We start from the raw sequence: 19336 nt of genomic DNA on the forward strand, positions 1-19336 counted from the left end.
GACAGTGCTTCCCTACGGGTACTGGGAATCCATAAGTTTTTTGGTGCTTCCAAGGTGGTGTGATCCAGGGAGAGATGAGGCTACTATTTTCCTGGTCTGTTTCTAGTCTTATCCTAGACTCCTCTTCAGCCATACACACACTACTCTTTGTCTTAAAACTATGACCAACGCCCTTTCTCCCTTGTTATTGACCACCAATGCTACTTTCTGCTCTGGAATTTGTATGGGAAATAGAGTTGCAGTCAGTACAAACTGGGTTCAGTGTCAACAAAGAGTCCCCTGTAATGTCTTTCTGACTCATTGTCCAGCCTCCTTACCATCTCTGAGCAGTGAGTTCTCAAAGGTGTTGCTGATGATGACTGCTTCTATGGGCTCTGGACAAGCATATATCTGTGCCATAGAATTCTCTTATTGACCTTTAAATTTTGTTCAGCCAGAAAACTGTCTTACACCAATATTTTGTTGATTCTACTGCTCAAAAGTTTTATTTGAGGCATTATTTTAAAGTTATTTGGAAAGGAATGTTGGGATAGTTCAACTGGAGCAGGTGATTTGAATTCATCAAGGATATTTAAGTTCTCTCTTATTGCCTCTCCACTTGGGTATAAGTCTCCTATTAATCATTTTTGTTCTATTATATTCAAGCAAGGGTCATTCTCCTTGGCAGAAAAACATTTGTATTCAATTGTTTTCAATTATTTCTGACTCTTTGTGACTTTTTTTTTTTTGCAACGATACTAGAGTGTTTTACCATTTCCCTCTCCTGATCATTTGACAGATAAGGAAACTGAGGCAAAGAGGGTTAAGTGCCTAGAGTCACATAGCTATTAAGTGTCTAAGGCCAGATTTGAACTCAGAAAGATAAGTCTGCCTAACTTCAGGGCCAGAACACATACTACCTACTTCACAGGCAGAAAAAAAAAAGAAATAAAATAAGAACTGAGCAGCCCTTCATCTTCTCTTTTTTCAGTTATCACAATCCCATCCACTCCAAACAAAAGTACCAACTCTTTTTTGCTCTTTCTTTCTCTCCCAGAATACCTGTGAAAACACCCTCTCTTTAATTACCTTTCATTTCGCTCATCAGTCTCAGCTCTTTCTGAGCTTTGCACCTTTGATGTGATTTTTCTAGGACCATAGTATATTCATCCTCTCTCCTCTGGTCTCATTTCTATTTTCTATACATTTTTAAAAATTTGAATTGATCAATAAGCATTTTATGCATACATACATCAGTCTCTCCAGACAAATCCTATTATCTACTTCTTCACTAGATGATTACTCAGAGCGCATACATTCTTCTTAAAGGTTTAAGTATAATAGCACTTAAGATACACAACCCAAGAGTACCAAGTAAAAGGCCACTGCTGTCATATAAGCTTCTAAACTTTATGCATGTAATGGTTTCTAAGGACATGCTAGAAAAAAGATAGGGTGTATGTGAACTTCAGCCTATTCCAAGTTTAAAAGTATCACATCTTAATTTTAAAAAACTAGGTAAATATGGCTGAAAACTTTGTCCATCACAACCCTAACAGATCATAAGGTTGTGAGCCACAGAGATTTGTTAGTTCAATAAATGTAAGAAGAAAGAAGATAGACCTTGGGTGCTTTGGTTGCACTGAGAATTTTGGGCAAACTATATGAATTATAAATAGTTGTTTCAACAAACATTGCTTAGAAAAAAATTTGCCATCTGGATCTGGTTATGTTCCCCAATAAAGACATTATACCATTAAAAAAAAGTTTAACTGATATCCAACTCAGAAATAGATGTACCACTCCGTAGAACATAAATGCATTTTAAGAAAATTTTAATGGAAATGCATTGTAGGAGGCTCTGTCTTAATTAAGTTGGCTAAACGTTTTTCTGAACTTAGTCAATGCTAATATAAACACATCACCAAAAGCTGACAGTCAACAGGGAGAAAAATATTGGCTTCAACATACACCTCACATATGCAGTTTTCCCATCTTAGAAGATTTATTTTTAGAATGTTACTCATAGATCTTTACCTCTCTGCGGCTTCCATTCCATCTATGTCAGACAACCTAATGAAATGGAAAGAACATTGACCTGGGATTTGGAATACCTAGGATTTAGTTTTGGTTTCCTCATTTGCCAACTGTGTGACCTTGAACAAGTCACTTTTATATGCCTCATTTTTTCTCAACTGAAAAAAATGAGTTTCTTGAACCACATGTACTTTAAAGTAATTTTGGGCTCAGAAAAATTTTATGACCCTGAATAAGGAAAGCATGTGCTGTATTTTACCCATGTAGGTTATTGTGTGTCTAAATGGCTCTCTATACAGATGTGGCTTGGAGGGAGGAAGGCTTGATGGCTAGTTTCTCCTCAATCTTCTCTAAGAACAATTTTTATTTCAGCCAGGATGGGAGAAAGACTTTGGGACCAGAAAATGGCCACTTCATTCTCCTTGAAGAGAGGAGATGATGGGCTAGAATATATCTATTGCCTACCCACTCCAATATTATTAGTTTGGAAAATAATGTTTAGATTCAAGCTGAGCTACTAATCATTGTCTTTTAATGAGAAGAGAGTGCCCCCCCAAGCTATATGCAAGGCTCAACTCCCTTCCCACCAAATGCTAGTTCCATAATGAACACATATAGCAAACAGCAAATAAACCCATTCATCCAAACCAAAAGCAAACAGAAATCAGAGAAGTATCCATATGAGAATATATACCAAGCAGTACACTTAATGAATTCCTCTAATGAAAGCAGAAAATCTTGGCTCAAAAAAAAGAGATTTTCATACAAGAGGATTTCATACAAGAGGAAATTCCCCAAAATCTCTAGTGTAGTAAGCTAAAGACAGGAACATGACTAAGGTGTGACTTCGGGGACTTGGCTTCTTTGAAAATGTTTCCTTTTAGAGATCTCTTCCTGAAGACAGTCTGAAACCATGTCTTCTCTTCCAATTTTGGAATCCAGAAACCCAGTATCTCTCTTCTCCCAAGCTCTGACAAATTCTGCCCCTTCTGAAGGCACGGAGCACTGAATAATCAATTTCTGCAAACAGGTTTTAAGTACGTTGTTACATCTGGGAAGCTTTCTATTGAGAACAAGACCCCTTTGTTTTCAATCTTCTCAGTGCTCTATGATTTAAACATTAAATTCAGTAAGCATACGTTGTTAATAGTTATTAATTATTAGACTATAAGCTCTTTTAGAGTAGGGATTTTTTTTTTTTACTTTTGTTGTATCACCATCCCCAGGTGCATAGAATGCACATATTTAAGCAATCAAAGTCTTTATTAAGCAACTATTACATATCATGTGCATGATATGTAATAGTTGCTTAATAAAGACTTTGATTGCTTAAATATTACACTATCTAGGAGTTTACACCCCATTGCAACAATACAACATATAAACAGATAAATTTGTAAATATGTGCCCAGTATGTGGTATCGATAATAAATGCTCTTTAAGAGGAATTCACAGGGAAACACCATGGAATATGAGTTAACATCAGAATAAGAGAGTCATGACTTCAATCATCTTCTAACAAATTCTGACTCTATGGCCCCGGGAAACACAGGAATCTTAAGTTCTCAGTGCCCCCCCCACCCCAAGCAACTTTCTAAAATGAAGGATATCATTTATTTGTTTTGTTTTTTGGTTCTCCCTTTCTTTTTATATATTGTTTTTGTTTGTTTGTTTGTTTTTTGGGGTTTTTTGGTTGTTGTTGTTTTGAATCAATTGGGTCACACAGCTAGGAAGTGTTAAGTGTTTGAAGCCAGATTTGAATATAGGCCTTTCTGAATTCGGGGCTGGTGCTCTATCCACTGCACCATCTAGCTCCCCCATGGTTCTCCCTTTCTTTCTGAGGCTAGAAATCCAGTGGTACCCACTGATGCCGTCTCACTATTGCTTGTCATGGATGTTTTTACCCACTCTATTCCTAGTTTGTCCCTTTTAAGGCAGTCAGATGACTCACCATACTGGTGTTGAATTAGTGTGGACACTGAACTGTGTTTAGCTCTGTTGCAGCTCAGAACTCCAACACTCAAATGTCCCACCTTAACCTCCTCAGAAGCAGGGAATTATAGGCATATTCCATCACACTCACTCTAAGACTAGTCTGATGTTTTGGTTAAGAAAGTTCTTTTATCAAGAGTTTTCCAGACCAGCATAATCACAGGTCAGGACAAAGGAGTAGTTTAGATAATTTCTTATTGGCAGTACCAAGAAAGACTTCATAGAAGTGATTTTGGAGATGGATCTCAAAGGATAGAGCAGAATTAATGTTTATTGAATGAATGAATGACATCATTCCCTCTTTTTCCAGTATAAAAGCCTCAAATTCTTTGCAAACTATATATTTATGGCATAGTCTCCAATAATCACCTTAGTATGCCTTCTCTGAATATATGCCAGCTTGCTAGTATCTATCCTAAGTGTCAACCATGGGGTTTTACACACTTGTATGTCTTGTTCCTGGGTTGTCCTATTACTCTTGGTCGCAGCCCTGAATAGAAATTTCTTGTATTAATTACTCAACCATTTGCTGAAACCCACAGCTAAATGTCCTTTCAACCCTGATGGACAAGTTGGGACATTATTCAGCACAGCTTTGAGGACTGAGGTTTCTGGAACTGGTGATGTCTTTGTGGGAAGCAAGATAAGGCATAGGATAGAAGCAAAGTTTTAAAACCAGGTTGGAATGGCTCCAATCAAGCAAATGGGTCAAACCTCTTAGATGACAAATTTCACATCATTATGGGTTAAGAGCCAGAAGTAATGAATTTGCCTAAGCTAATTGTTAAATTTCAGTGTTGCCATTTACACCATAGAAATAAACAAATAACTATGAATCAGGGATTGAGATAACTGGTCTAGATTTAAGAAAATGATGGATTAAAATATTTACAAAATAAACTTTAAAATGTGTCAAGGGCATTTTTTTCTGGAAAGCCAGTTGTTATTTACCAGCACATCCTTGACTTAGAAATTTTAGGTGAATATGTAGCCTAATATCCTAATTTTACAATGAAACAAACTGAAGGCCAGAGGAGTTAAGTGACTTCCCCAAAGTGATTGTCACAATATTAGAGGTAGTATATAAACTCAAGTCCCATGATTAAGTTTAGTACTCTTTCCACTGGATACCGGATCCCCTCCAAGAATTCAAACCAATTATAAACAGACTCACCATCACCATTCCACCCACCCCAACACACAGAAAGAAACATACATGGTAAGAATATGTAAAAAATACAAACTATCTCAAAGACTCAATGCCCAATCACCTTTGGTAATAGGCCTACCACATTAACAAAAGATCTAACCCCTGAATTCAGCTTCTTGGGAATGTGAGAATAGTTTTCCTGTCATTTGAGTACTAAACTGAAAGACCTCTGACCCTGGAATCAAGAAAGCATTGTAGCTGATTTCTGGATGCTATTTCCTAGCTAGATGTCCCTGGTCAAATAATTTTGCTTTTCTAAGTTTTAGTTACTCATTTGTGAAATGGGGTTGGAGCACATGAAGAAAGAAATAGATATGGCAGAATTCCCACTATCTATCTCATGAGGTAATTGTGAATAATGGGTTTTCTAAATCCTAAAGTGCCAAATGAAATATATATATTTTTAAGTTGAGGAATACCTGCTCATTCCTCAGTGCCTTAAATATTTTTCATTCCCATTTTACATTTTCTATATAAGTCCTAGATATCCCCATGCAAAGAGACCCCCAGAAAACAAGATTGCAACTGCCAGGATCTTAGTGGCCACTGATTCCTATCAATTCCAACTTAACTGAATCATCTATGGGAGAGATTTGCCCAAAATAGTCCCAAGAAATTTTAGGCAAAAAAATGCTACTTTTTATTAAAAACATTTGTTTTAGCCCAGCTGCAAACCTAGCTCTGTCTCCTATTTTCCAATCTATTCATCACATAAACTGGGCATTGACTGATTGCTGGGAAATGAGGCTCCAAAAAATCATTTCAAAGAGACCTGCCACCACATTTTCAAAAGAAAGGGCTCCAAACCATCTCCTAATTATTTATCATGAGCCCACTGCTTTAGGGGAAAAGAATGCTAAAAGCATTATGTGACATTCTCCAAAGCCAGTAAATATCCCAGCTTCTAGTATCTTTCCCTGGTTGATGACATCCTCCAACATCTAACCCCTTCTCTTTCCTTACACATCTACCGCCCTTCAGGTTTTTATGATACCTCTCACCCAAATTATGACAATGGCTTCCTTAGTGGTTCCTCTGTTTCAAGTATCTCCCCAATCTAATTTATTCCTCACCCAACTTGTAATATTATTTTCCTTGCATGCACATTGGAGCTTATTACTTTTCTGTTTCCACTAGGATAAAATATGAGCTATTTTGTTTAACTTTTAAAACCTTTCACTTTCTGACCCCAACTTGCCTTTCAACCTCTATCACATGTTACTCTCCTGGAGCATCTAGATAGTGCAATGGATAGAGCACCAGCTCTGGAGTCAGGACTTCAAATCCAGCCTCAGAAACTTAATGCTTATGCTTCCCAGCTGTGTGACATTGAGCAAATCACTTAATCCCAATTGTCTTGCCAAAACCAACCATGTTACTTAACAAAAACCAACTATGTTACTCTCCCTTCTAGACTCTGTGATTCAGTCAAAATGACCTTCTCTCTCTTATTAACGTAACATAAGGAATTCCATTTTTTGTCTCCAGTTCTTTGTACCAGCTGTCTCCCATGCCTAAATGAGCTCTCTCTTCCCCTCTTTCTTCCCTTCCTTCATGACCCAGTTCAAACATTACTTTCTACATTAAGCCTTTCCTCATCTCTCAGTTGTTCATGCCTTCTCACCCTAACTATTCTGTATTTAACTCATATTTATTTGCATTTATTCTTCACTTTATATCTATATATGTACTTGATTTTCCAAATCGGAATGATTTCATTTTTTATTGTAGCACAATGCCTGGCACATAGTAGGTGCTTAATAAATGATTATTTGTAAGGGTTAAAAAGCCTCTAGAAGCAAGGAATGCAGTTCAAGGCATGTGGGAGGACCTGAGGGATGAGAGGTTCTGAGGCACAGGGGAGTCCTACATGGAGGTGGGGCACAGCCCCAAGAGGCAGTGTCTGATTCCAGGTACCATGCCTCCCTCCTTAGTGCTCTCAAAGCCTAACACGTCTCCCTCCTTCTTCTCGGGCCAATCCCATTATGCCAGGTTCCTAGAGGACTTTCCCCTTCCCCTTTATCATCAGTGGGGTATATCTATCTCAGAATAAAGCTCTCTTTCTCTTCACCCCTCCTTTCTGGTGGTCTGTCTCTATGGGATCCAGGTCGGTGCCCAAAGACAGGTAAGTGTGGCCTAGCCGTGCCATCGATGGACAGGCATTAAGAATAGCTCTAAGGAGAGCTACCAGGTTAGAGTAGTCCATAGGGGTGTAATAAGTGGTGCCCGAACAGGGACAATTTTGGCTAGGACTCACCTTGTAGCAGGCCTACAGGTGGGAAGAGAGACAGAACTCTGCTCTAAAGTGAGTGGAAAGTTAAGAAAATGGGACAGGTTATTGTGATGGTCCCAGACCAGAAGGTAACAGGGAAAAAAGCTTCTAGAACAGTAAAGCAAGTAGAAATGGAAATGGATTTTAAAAAGTGAGAGGTAGTAGGTAATCAGATGGCTTCCTATGATAAGGAAACTTTGGGAGCCATCCTGGAATGCAAGTGATTGGGGGCGCCTTAAGAGGTGCAAGCCGCAATCCATTAAAAGTAGATAAAGAAGTGCAAATGGAGAGTCATAAAACAAGAGAGTTATAAAACAAATGAGGGTCTTAAACCGGCATTCACTGGGACCAGCCATGCCCTTAAAATGGATCCAGCGGAAGTTAGCTGTGGAAAAGAATCAGGAAATAAACAGGAAGAAGAAGGAGATGAATGGGATATGAAAGAAGGAAGAGGTAGTAAGGAAGAAGCAGGAAGTGGATATGACAGAACAGAAGGGGGCAGGGATAAGATGAATAATGAGAAAGTAAACAGAGAGACATATGACCTTGAAGTAAAGGAGGGTGATAAGACAAGGGATGAGGCGAACAGAGGGAAGGTTGCCTCGGTCTCTCAGGCATGGCCTTCCCCCTGGTCCTCCGCCCTCCCTGAGGAGATATGTCTCCTGTCCACTCCCTCTGCACCTGCTTGTGAAGGCTTTGCAGATTCCCAGACAAGTTCAGGACAAATAATACAGAAAGCTGGAAAATATAAAAGAAATGAGGATCAAATGCAATATGATGCAACAGTATATGCAGCTGTGTCTCAATGTGCCCAAAGAGCATTTAGCAAAATTCAAGCTTCTGGAAAGCAGAAGCCCTCAATGACTAGGATTAAACAGGGCCCAGATAAAACTTTTCCTGATTTTGTTGAGAGGTCTGTGGGTAGAGAAGAAGCCTCCAGCCTTCTAATGCAGAAATTGGCAATGAAGAATGCTAATACTAACTGCCAGAGGGCCAGGCCTACTCTAGATGGGGAGGCTGGCCTGGAAGAGATGATAAAGAGATGTGAGAATGTTGGCTCCAGTGCCTTTCAAATGGATGCCCTCGCAGCTGCTATATCTAAAGAGATTGCAGCAGAAGACCTGCCCTGGCAGTTTGCAGGCAAACAGGGGATAATCCAACCCCTGGTGGTTACAAGTTTCAGATACAATCTATGGGGCAGGGACATATTGAAGGCTTGTGGAGCCTCAATCTATATAGAACCTCCACAGGATTTTTAATTGAGGTCATTGGGTTTTTGGTGTTGTTTCATATCACACCCACACCATTAACATGGAAATCTTAACATCCTGGTTTGGGTACCTCAATGGCCTTTCTCAGTTTATAAAGCCCAAATCTTATGTGGAATTATACAAGAACAGTTGGAGGCTGGACATATAAGATCAATGTCCAGCCCATGGAATAGCCTTGTATTTATTAAAAAGAGAAAATCTGGAAAATTCATAATGCTAGTGGACCTTAGGGCCGTTAATGCTACTATTGAACCTAAGGGAGCCCTACAGACGGCATGCCATCTCCTAATCTAGTACCCACTGGCTGGCTAGTTACAGTAATAGACATACAAGATAGTTTCTTTTCCATCCCTCTGGCCCCAGATGATAAGAAAAGATTTGCTTTTACTATTGCTTTAATAAACAATTTAGAACCTGATTTGCACTACCAATGGAAACTTCTCCCCCAAGGGATTTGTTGTAGCTCCACTTTGTGTCAGGTGTACATAGTGCAAGTGCTAGAGCCAATTTGGAAGGCGTGGCTTCATGCCATGATACTGCCTTATATGGATGATATACTGTTATCAATGAGCAGTGAGAAAGATCTGTCTGCCCTGCTTTAAAAGACCATGAGCATTCTTGCTCCACACAGACTGGTGGCAGCCCCCGGAAAGATCCCACATAAGTATCCCATCATTTACCTGGGACTTCGCATGGGGACTTCTGCAGTTACTAAGCAGATACCTAACTTAAAATTAGACAAGATTAATACTCTGAACCTATTTCAGAAACTAGTTGGACAAATTCAGTGGTTAAGGGCTCATGTCCTTATTCCTATTTCTTTGATGCAGCCTTTATATGACATCTTAAAAGGATGTAAGAGAAACCCAGAGCCCATTAACAAAGTATCAGATATCTTAAATGCTGTCCAAGTGCTCAGAGGCATTGAGGATACAGCCTACAGCCTCAGAATCCTTCAATTGCTAACCTTCTTGATGAATTGAAGTTGATTTTACAGACTAGGAAACATCCCATTTATATCCTGCATGTATATTCTCACCAATGCTGTGCAGGAGACATATTTGTTGGCAATGAGGTGGTGAACCATGCTTTACAATGCTCCCTTCTCATGGTCACCACACCTCCTGAATGTGCCAATGATTTTCTCCACTTACCCGCTAATTCTTTACATAGCCTTTATGGCCTCACCTGGGAACAAGTCCAACAGATAGGTAAGCACTGTGCTCAGTTTCTCCCTCCTTCACCTAGTAAAGGAGTTCATCCCAGGAGTTTATTCCCCAATGATTTGTGGCAAATGGATGTGACACATGTGGACTGTGTGGCCATCCACATCTGTATTGACCCTTATTCTAGATTCTTTTGGGCCACAGTGGCCTCCTGTAAGAACACTCCTTCAATCATTAAATATTTGTATAGTTGTTTCTCCTCTCACAGAGTTCCTAATACCATAAAGACCAACAATGGGCCCTCTAAGCAGATAGCCATCTTCTTTGCCACATTCGCCATTAAGCATGTTACAGGGATTTCCTATAATCCACAGGGTCAGGCCCTGGTGGAACAGGCCCATCATACTCTGAAGGCCATCCTTGTTAAACAGAAAGGGGGAGTAAATAGACAGAACGTATGATGGCCCACACAGGTGGACATGGATAAGACTTTATATACTTACAATTTTTTGTGCCTGAATAGGGATATCAGCCTCTCTCCAGGAATGATACATTTGGCACAATCTTATAGACAGGACAGAAAACTAAGCTCCATGAAAACTAAGCTCCATGAAAACTGTGCTTCAAGTGCTAGAGAACATTCAAAACATCCTTTGGAAGGATGAGGAAGGACGTTGGCATGGTCCATCCTTAGTACTTTGGAGAGGGCCAGGATATTTATGTTTTGCAGATCCTTATGGGAAGGCCACTGGATTCCAGAAAGAAGGACAAGGAGAGTTGTCCCTATTGAAACAGGGGCTGAAGAAGAAGAGAAGGAGATGACCCAGGAGATACCCAAAACAGCGCCATAGCAGAGAGATGACTACCCTTGCCAGACCAACTTAGTGATTGGATCCAACATACTTCCCAAACCCTTCTATTGTATCCCATTGACTCTATGTAGCCATTTTTGTATTGTTGCTTCTTTTGTTTTTGCCAACTTTGCTAGGATGCTTTATATTATTCTTTAAAAAATTCTTTAGAGGTACTTATGGAAGAGCTTCTCATTTGTCAACATGAGAACATTTGGTCTTATTAATAAAAAAGGGGGATATGTAAGGGTTAAAAAGCCTCTAGAAGCAAGGAATGCAGTTCAAGGCATGTGGGAGGACCTGAGTGATGAGAGGTTCTGAGGTGCAGGCGAGTCCTACATGAAGGTGGGCACAGCCCCAAGAGGCAGTGTCTGATTCCAGGTACCATGCCTCCCCTCTTTGGTGCTCTCAAAGCCTAGCACGTCTCCCTCCTTCTTCTCGGGCCAATCCCGTTATGCCAGGTTCCTAGAGGACTTTCCCCTTCCCCCATATCATCAGTGGGGTATAAATATGTGCTATCTCAGAATAAAGTTCTCTTTCACTTTACCCCTACCTTCTGGTGGTCTGTCTCTATGGGATCCGGGTTGGTGCCCAAAGACGGGTAAGTGTGGCCTAGCTGTGCCATCGATGGACAGGCATTAAGAGTAGCTCTAAGGAGAGCTACCAGGTTAGAGTAGTCCATAGGGATGTAACAATTATTGATTGATTGATTTCCTCATTGCTCCTCAAGCTGCTCTTGTCCTCTCTGAAATTTCCAGTTCTTCAATCCCTCTCCTCTTCTTCCAGGTCATCACTATTGTTCTAACCTTCCTTCCTTCCTTTTGCAGCCTTGATCCTATCCTTAGCTATCTCAGCCAAGTTATTTTTCTTTTCTGTCCTCCTCCTGCTCTTCCTGTCAATTCTAAATCCTTAATGACCATAACTATCTAGTTTCTCTATTTCTAATTCCTAACTGCTGGAGAGATTCATGAAACAGTGATGATTATATTCCCTACACCTATTTTTGACTGGGCAGTCCTCACTGAGGTATAGACAGTCTTTTTATTTATATGCTATTTATTCCTTTTCAAGGTGACTTTCCTTAATAATTCAACTTCATTACTATTTATTTTTCTCTCAGAAGAGGACACTTCTACTTGACTGAGATGACTGAAACCAAGCCTCAACTCCCAACCTCTACATCACAAAAGGTCCAACTGAAATAACTTCCTTTTGCTTCATCAAAAAAGGTGCAACTGAAATATCTTCCTTTTCTATATCTCAGAGGACTGACTTATCTTTTTTGTTTTTTTCCTGAGGCAATTGGGGTTAAGTGACTTGTCACAGATAAGAAGTATTAAGTGTCTGAGGCCAGATTTGAACTCAGATCGATCCTTCTGGACTTTAGGCTTGGCACTCTATCCACTGTACCATCTAGCTGCCCAGGATTGACTAATCTTAAAGTTAAGATTAAAGTTAAGCCCGCTACTTGCACCACTGGGTCCTGTTCTCTCTTGGGTTAAAAACACTCATTACCTACTGGAGAACAGCAGACTCATTCTGTCCCCAGGATTGTATTAGGAAAAAAAAACTTAAATGAATAAAAAATGTCCATTATCCAGACTATTTATTCCATGCAGTTGGATAGTCAATCTGTTGAGCAAGTACTTCAGCACATATATTTTAGGTAAGCACTATAGATGGACAATGAGTTAAGCTCTGAACTGAATAGGAAGAAGAGAGTGGGTTGAATTATATTTGGGAAACCATACAGTACTTTTAATGATTTCAAGCTGCTCCCTGGCACAAAAGCCTATATTTTTAACACAATCTCCTTCATATGCTCTATGGTTATGAATCTTGAAGCACCATAATCTCTGAAGATTAAATGTAGTGAGTGACCTAATGGGAAATGTATAGATGTACTTTTGGGAAGTTAGGTTGTACCATGTCATCAATGAATAAGCTACCTTAAAGAATAGACCTTTAGTATATGATTGAGAAAGTATATGATTGAGAAATGGGACGGATTGAAAACTTAACAATGGACTATTTGGTCCGTGGTGGAGCCAACATGGCCGAATACATTCAGGAAGCTGCTTGAGCTCTCCCAGTTTCTCTTGAAAACCACCTGAAGCCAAGTTTCTGAACAGAGTCTGATGGAATGAAACCCCTCTCCAGCTCAAGACAGATTGAAAAAACTTCAAGAAAGATCAGTCTCACTGGGGTGATTAGGGTGTTCAGCCCACATCAGATAGACTCTTCAAATCAGCAACTAAGACCCTCAGTCTTGGCTCAGTAGAGCAGCAAATCAGTGGGGCAGCCCCCAACACCAGCTCAGAAGGCAAACTAGGGGAAATAAAGCTATTTCCTGGAAAGAGCAGCCAAGCTACCCCCTACAAACACAAGGGACCCCTATGCTCAAAGCCAAGTCTCAGTGCTACACATGAATCTGGGGACAGTGCCACTTTTGCCCCAGGAGGAGAGTGCCACCATAAAAGTAAAAAAAAGAGGAAATACCAAAAAAAGGAAAGAAAATAAACTAGAAACAGAAAAGAATCTTGATTATAGAAAATTACTATTGGTGACAGGGCAGACCAAAACACAAACTCAGATGAGGATAGAATGTCCATAGAAGAAATCTCAAAGAATGAGATAAATTGATCTCAAGCTCAAAGAGGCTTCTTAGAAATGCTCAAAAAAGACTTCAAAAGGCAGATAAAAGAGGGAGAAGAAAAACTGAGAAAAGAAATGAAAAATATGCATGAGAGAATCAAAAGTTTGGAAAAGGAAGGACAAACGTTGTCTGAAGAAAACAATTACTTAAACAGTAGAATAAACCAAATCAAAAAAGAGATATAAAAGATAACTGAAGAAAATCATGCATTAAAAATGACAGCAAGGCAAATGGAAGCTAATGATTTTGTGAGACAGAAAGAACTAGTCAAGCAAACTAAAAAGAATGAAAAAAAAAAATGGAAGAAAGTGTGAAATACCTCAATGGCAAAATAGCCAACCTGGAAAATAGATCCAGAAGAGACAATTTAAAAGTAATTGGCTTACCTGAATGCCATGACCAAAAAATGAGTCTAGATAGCATTCTATAAGAAGTCATTAAAGAAAACTATCCCAATATTCTAGAAACAGAAGGGGAAATTCTCATCGATCTTCTCTGGAAAGAGATCCCACAAGGAAAATCCCGAGGAACATTATTGCAAAACTCCAATATTATAACCTCAAAGAAAAAGTATTACAAGTACCAGACAAAAACAATTCATATATCAAGAACAAACAGATAGGAATACCCAAATCTGGAAACTTCTACAATAAAGGATCTGAGGGTCTGGAATACATATTCTAGAAGGCAAAGAATGTGGGGTTACAACCAAGAATTAACTCCCCAGCAAGAGACAGAATCATCTTTCAGAGGAGAAGATGGAGCTTTAATGAAGTAAGAGACTTTCAAATGTTTCTATTGGAAAAAACAGAACTAGAGGGCAGCTAGATGGCACAGTGGATAGAGCACCAGCCCTGAAGTCATCAGGACCTGAGTTCAAACTTAGGGTTAGACCCTTAACACTTTTTAGCTGTGTGACTCTGGGCAAGTCACTTAACCCCAATTGCCTCAGCAAAGAGAGAGAGAGAGAGAGAGAGAGAGAGAGAGAGAGAGAGAGAGAAAGAAAGAAAGAAACAGAAAATTTGATCTACAAATACAAGACTCAAAAGAACCATAAAAAGGTAAACAGGAATATATTTGTGTATGTATGTATGTGTGTGTGTATTTATATGTGTGTATATATATATATATATATATATATATATATATATATATATATATATATATATATATATATATATATATATATATATATATATGTTAAACTATAAGAAAACGATATGTATAACTCTTGCTATCTACCATTGGAGCAGACATAAGGAGGCACTACAGGGACTGAGAGTATGGTTGTGAATGGTATCTGATGTGATGAAATCAAAGAAAAATACATTAAGGAGTGGGAAAAGGTCTGTACTGGAAAAAGTCGAAAGGGAAGGTACAATGGGATAACTAGTTCACATGAAGAGGTGCAAACAACCTATTACAATCCAGGGAAAGAAGAGAGGATAATGAACATCGTCTGAAACTTGACAGTTGGGTATAGAAATTTATCTAACCATATAAAGAAGTAGGAGATGAAAGAGGGGGGAAAGGGAGTGAAAGGATAGAAGGGAGGGCAGAAATACTAGGGGAAAAGGTAAGGAAAAGGGGGAAGGATTGATAAAAAAAAAATAAGGTAGTTGATAGAGTGGGTTAAAAAAAAAACCCTACTAAGAGAAAGGGGAGGGGTAATAGGAGATAAGATAGTGAGTGGGGTGGGTAAAAAAACCATGACTAAGGACAGTATATAAAAAGCATAAATATATGTACAGGGGGAAGATATGATGGAGAGAAATATAGAACTGGTAATCATAACTGTTAATATGAATGGGATGAACTCTCCTATAAAATGGAAACAAGTAGTAAAGTGGATTAAAAAACAGAATCCTACAATATGTTGTTTACAAGAAACACATTTGACACAGATAGATACACACAGAGTAAAGGTAAAAGGTAGAACAGAAAAAGCAAGGGTAGCAATTCTGATCTCAGATAAAGCAAAAGTAAAAATAGATCTTATTAAAAGAGATAAGGAGGGAAACTACATCTTGATAAAGGGTATCATAAATAATGAAGTAATAACAATACTGAATGTGTATGCACCAAATGGTAGAGCAGGTAAATTCCTAGAGAAGATTTTAAGCCAGGTTTCAGGAAGAAATAAAGAACAAAATTATTCTACTGGGGTACCTCAATCTTCCCCTCTAAGAATCAACAAATCTAACTACAAACAAACAAGAAAGAAAGTAAGGAGTTTAATAGGATGCTAAAAATATAGATATGATAGATCTCTGGAGAAAATTGAATATAAAAAGAAAGGAATACACCTTTTTTCTCTCAGTTCATGGCACCTACACAAAAATTGACCATGTATTAGGGCATAAAACCTCACAATTAAATGCAAAAAGGCAGAAATAGTAAATGCTTCCTTTTCAGACCACAATGAAATAAAAATTATATTCAATAAAGGGCCAGGGAAATTAAATAATTTAATTCCAAAGAATGAATGGGTAAAACAGCAAATCACAGAAACAAGCCATAATTTCATCCCAGAAAATGACAATAGTGAGAGAGCATACCAAAACCTATGGAGTGCAGCCAAAGCAGTTCTTAGGGGAAATTTTATATCTTTAAATAGCTACATAAGTAAAATAGAGGAAGAGTAGATCAATGAATTAGGCATGCAACTAAAAAATCTAGAAAAAGAACAAATTCTAAAACCCCAATTAAATACCAAATTAGATATTTTGAAACTCAAAGGAGAGATTAATAAAATAGAAATTAAGAAAACTACTGAATTAATAAATAAAACTAAGAGCTGGTTTTATGTAAAAAAATAAAATAACAAAATAAATAAACCTTTAGTTAATTTGATCAGAAAAAGGAAAGGGGAAAAAAAAAACAAATCACCAGCATCAAAAATGAAAAAAGTGAACTTACCACCAATGAAATTAAAGCAATAATTAGGAGCTATTTTGCCCAATTCTATGGCAGCAAGTCTGACAATCTAATAAAAATGGATGAATATTTACAAAAATATTAATTATCCAGGTTAACATAAGAGGAAATAAAATTCTTAAATAGTCCTATTGTAGAAAAAGAAATTGAACAAGTCCTTAATTAACTCCCTAAGAAAAAAATCTTCAGGGCTAGATGGATTCACAAGTGAAATCTACCAAACATTTAAAGAAAATTAATTCCAATTCTATGTAAACTATTTGAAAAAAATAGGTAAAGAAAAAGTACTGTCAAATTCCTTCTATGACACAAATATGGAACTGATACCTAAACCAGGAAGGCCAAAACAGAGAAAGAAAATTACAGATCAATCTCCCTAATGCATACTGATGCAAAATTTTAAAATAAAATATTAGCAAAGAAATTACAGCAACTTATCAGCAGGATAATACGCTATGACCAAGCGGAATTTATATCAGGAATGCAAGGCTAGTCCAGTATCAGAAAAAAAAACCATTACTGTAATCAACCATATCAATTACAAAACCAACAAAAATCATATGGTAATCTCAATAGATGTGCAAAAAGCTTTTGACAAAATACAGCAGCCATTCCTATTAAGAGCAGTAGAGAGCATAGGGATAAAAGGAGCTTTCCTTAAAATTACAAGCAGTATCTATATAAAACATACAGCAAGAATTATTTGTAATGCTGGATGCATTCACAATAAGATCAGGGGTGAAACAAGGATGCCTATTATCATCACTATTATTCAACATTGTACTAGAAATGTTGGATTTAGCATTAAGAAAAGAAAAAGAAATTAAAGGAATTAGAATAGGAATGAGGAAATAAAATTATCACTCTTTGCAGATGATACAATGATATATTTAGGGAATCCTAAAAAATTATCCAAAAATCTACTGGAAACTATTCACAGCTTTAGCAAAGTTGCAGGCTATAAAGTAAACCCACATAAATCAAAGCCCATTACTGACAAAGCCCATTAGCCAGAGATAGAAGAAAAATTCCATTTAAAATTACTGTAGACAAAATAAAATACTTGGGGATCTACCTGCCAAGACAAACCTAAGAACTTTTTTTTTTCTTTTTTTTTTTTTTCTTTTTCCTGAGGCTGGGGTTAAGTGACTTGCCCAGGGTCACACAGCTAGGAAGTGTTAAGTGTCTGAGACCAGATTTGAACTCCGGTCCTCCTGAATTCGAGGCTGGTACTCTATCCACTGCGCCACCTAGCTGCCCCCTAAACCTAAGAACTATATGAACACAATTACAAAGTGCTTCTCACACAAATAAAATCAGATCTATGCAATTGGAAAAATATCAATTGTTCATGGCTAAGCCAGCCAAACTAATATAATAAAAATGACAATTCTGCCTAAATTGATTTACTTGTTCAGTGCCATACCAATCAAACTGCCAGAACATTATTTTATAAAACTAGAAAAATAATAACAAAATTCTTCTGGAAGAACAAAAGGTCAAGAATATCAATGGAAATAATGAAAAATATATATAAAGGATGATGGCTTAGCAATACCAAACTTAAAATTATATTATAAAGAAGCAGTAATCAAAACTATTTGGTATTGGCTAAGAAATAGACATTGTGTATCAGTAGAACATACAACACAATAATCAAGGCCCAAACCAAATCCCCAAACTCTAATTTCAGGAATAAGAACTTACTATTTGACAAAAATTCCTGGGAAAACTAAAAAGTAACATTTCAGAAACTCAGCATTGACTAACATCTCACACCCCATACAAAAACAAGGTCAAAATGGATACATGATTTAGACATAAAGGAGATACTATAAACAAATTAGGAGAACAAGGGAATACATGTTTACAATAACAGCAAGAATGTACTGTGATCAACTATGAAAGGCTTGGTTCTTCACAGTAGGTCAGTGATCCAAAGCAATCCCAATAGACATTGGACAGAAAATTCTATCTGCATCCAGAAAAAGAATTAAGGAGAGTGAATGTAAAACAACACATGCTATGTTCATTTTTTTTCTGCTATTTTTATCTCTCCCATTGTTTTTCCTTTTGCTCTGATTTTTCTCTCCCAACATGATTCATAAAGCAATATGCATTAAAAATAAAAAAAAAAACTTGCTACAATTAAAAAGAGAAATGAGGTGAAATAGTCATGTGGCAATCGGAGTAGGACAACAGAATTATTCTTAATGCAATCTCTTTATATTATATTTTGTATGCAATCATCATATATGATGTTATAGTACTTTGAAATTTTAAGGCACTATATAAATATTATTATTATTATTATATGTACTATCTGCCTTGTGTTTTTGCTATATACCGGTGTAACCCTGATTTCCAACTAAGTCTCAGGCCTTTCATTTGTTGTTGCTTAGACCTAACTCAGAACTACTGAAGAGAATGCTCATATTGTGGCAGAGACAGGGACAGGAAAGATTTCCAAGCTGGGAAACATTACTAGAAGACAAATCTATAACCCCATGATCCTGTATGTTTCTTATTGGCCAAAATGTTGCACTAGCATCCACTAAATGGAAAAAGACCCAAAGGAAAGTCTTCAGAATGTGGGTCTTCATTCTGAAGAATGTCTACAGAATATTGGGTCAATTTTCTTTTTAATATTTGGTACACAAGAAAAAATATTGAGTTTGGCATTGAATAACCTGGATTTGGGGAAATTGTTTAACTTGTCTGGGCCTTCATCTCTCGATGAAGAGATCAAACCAGCTGACTTCTAAGGTACCTTCTAGTTCTAAATCTATGATTTTATGATCCTATGAAATAGCACAGATAAATATCACACAGATTAAGAAAACATGGAGAGGTTATGATATAGAACAATGAAGTGGACAATTATATCAAAGAGATAAATCCATTGATGTATTTATTATGCCTTACCTCGATTAACCTAGGAATGATTTTGAGTTCTTGAAAGAAT

At 37.6% G+C, this 19336-nt stretch overlaps 1 protein-coding gene across 9 annotated transcripts in view; it reads right to left on the bottom strand.

Moving 5' to 3' along the window:
* The window catches only part of PRMT8 (protein arginine methyltransferase 8), a 166353-nt gene that overhangs the window by 95520 nt on the left and 51497 nt on the right, over positions 1 to 19336 (bottom strand). The gene's annotated exons all lie outside the window — the stretch shown is intronic.

This window comes from Sminthopsis crassicaudata, chromosome 5 (genome assembly GCF_048593235.1).
Source record: "Sminthopsis crassicaudata isolate SCR6 chromosome 5, ASM4859323v1, whole genome shotgun sequence".
Taxonomy (NCBI): Eukaryota; Metazoa; Chordata; class Mammalia; order Dasyuromorphia; family Dasyuridae; genus Sminthopsis; species Sminthopsis crassicaudata.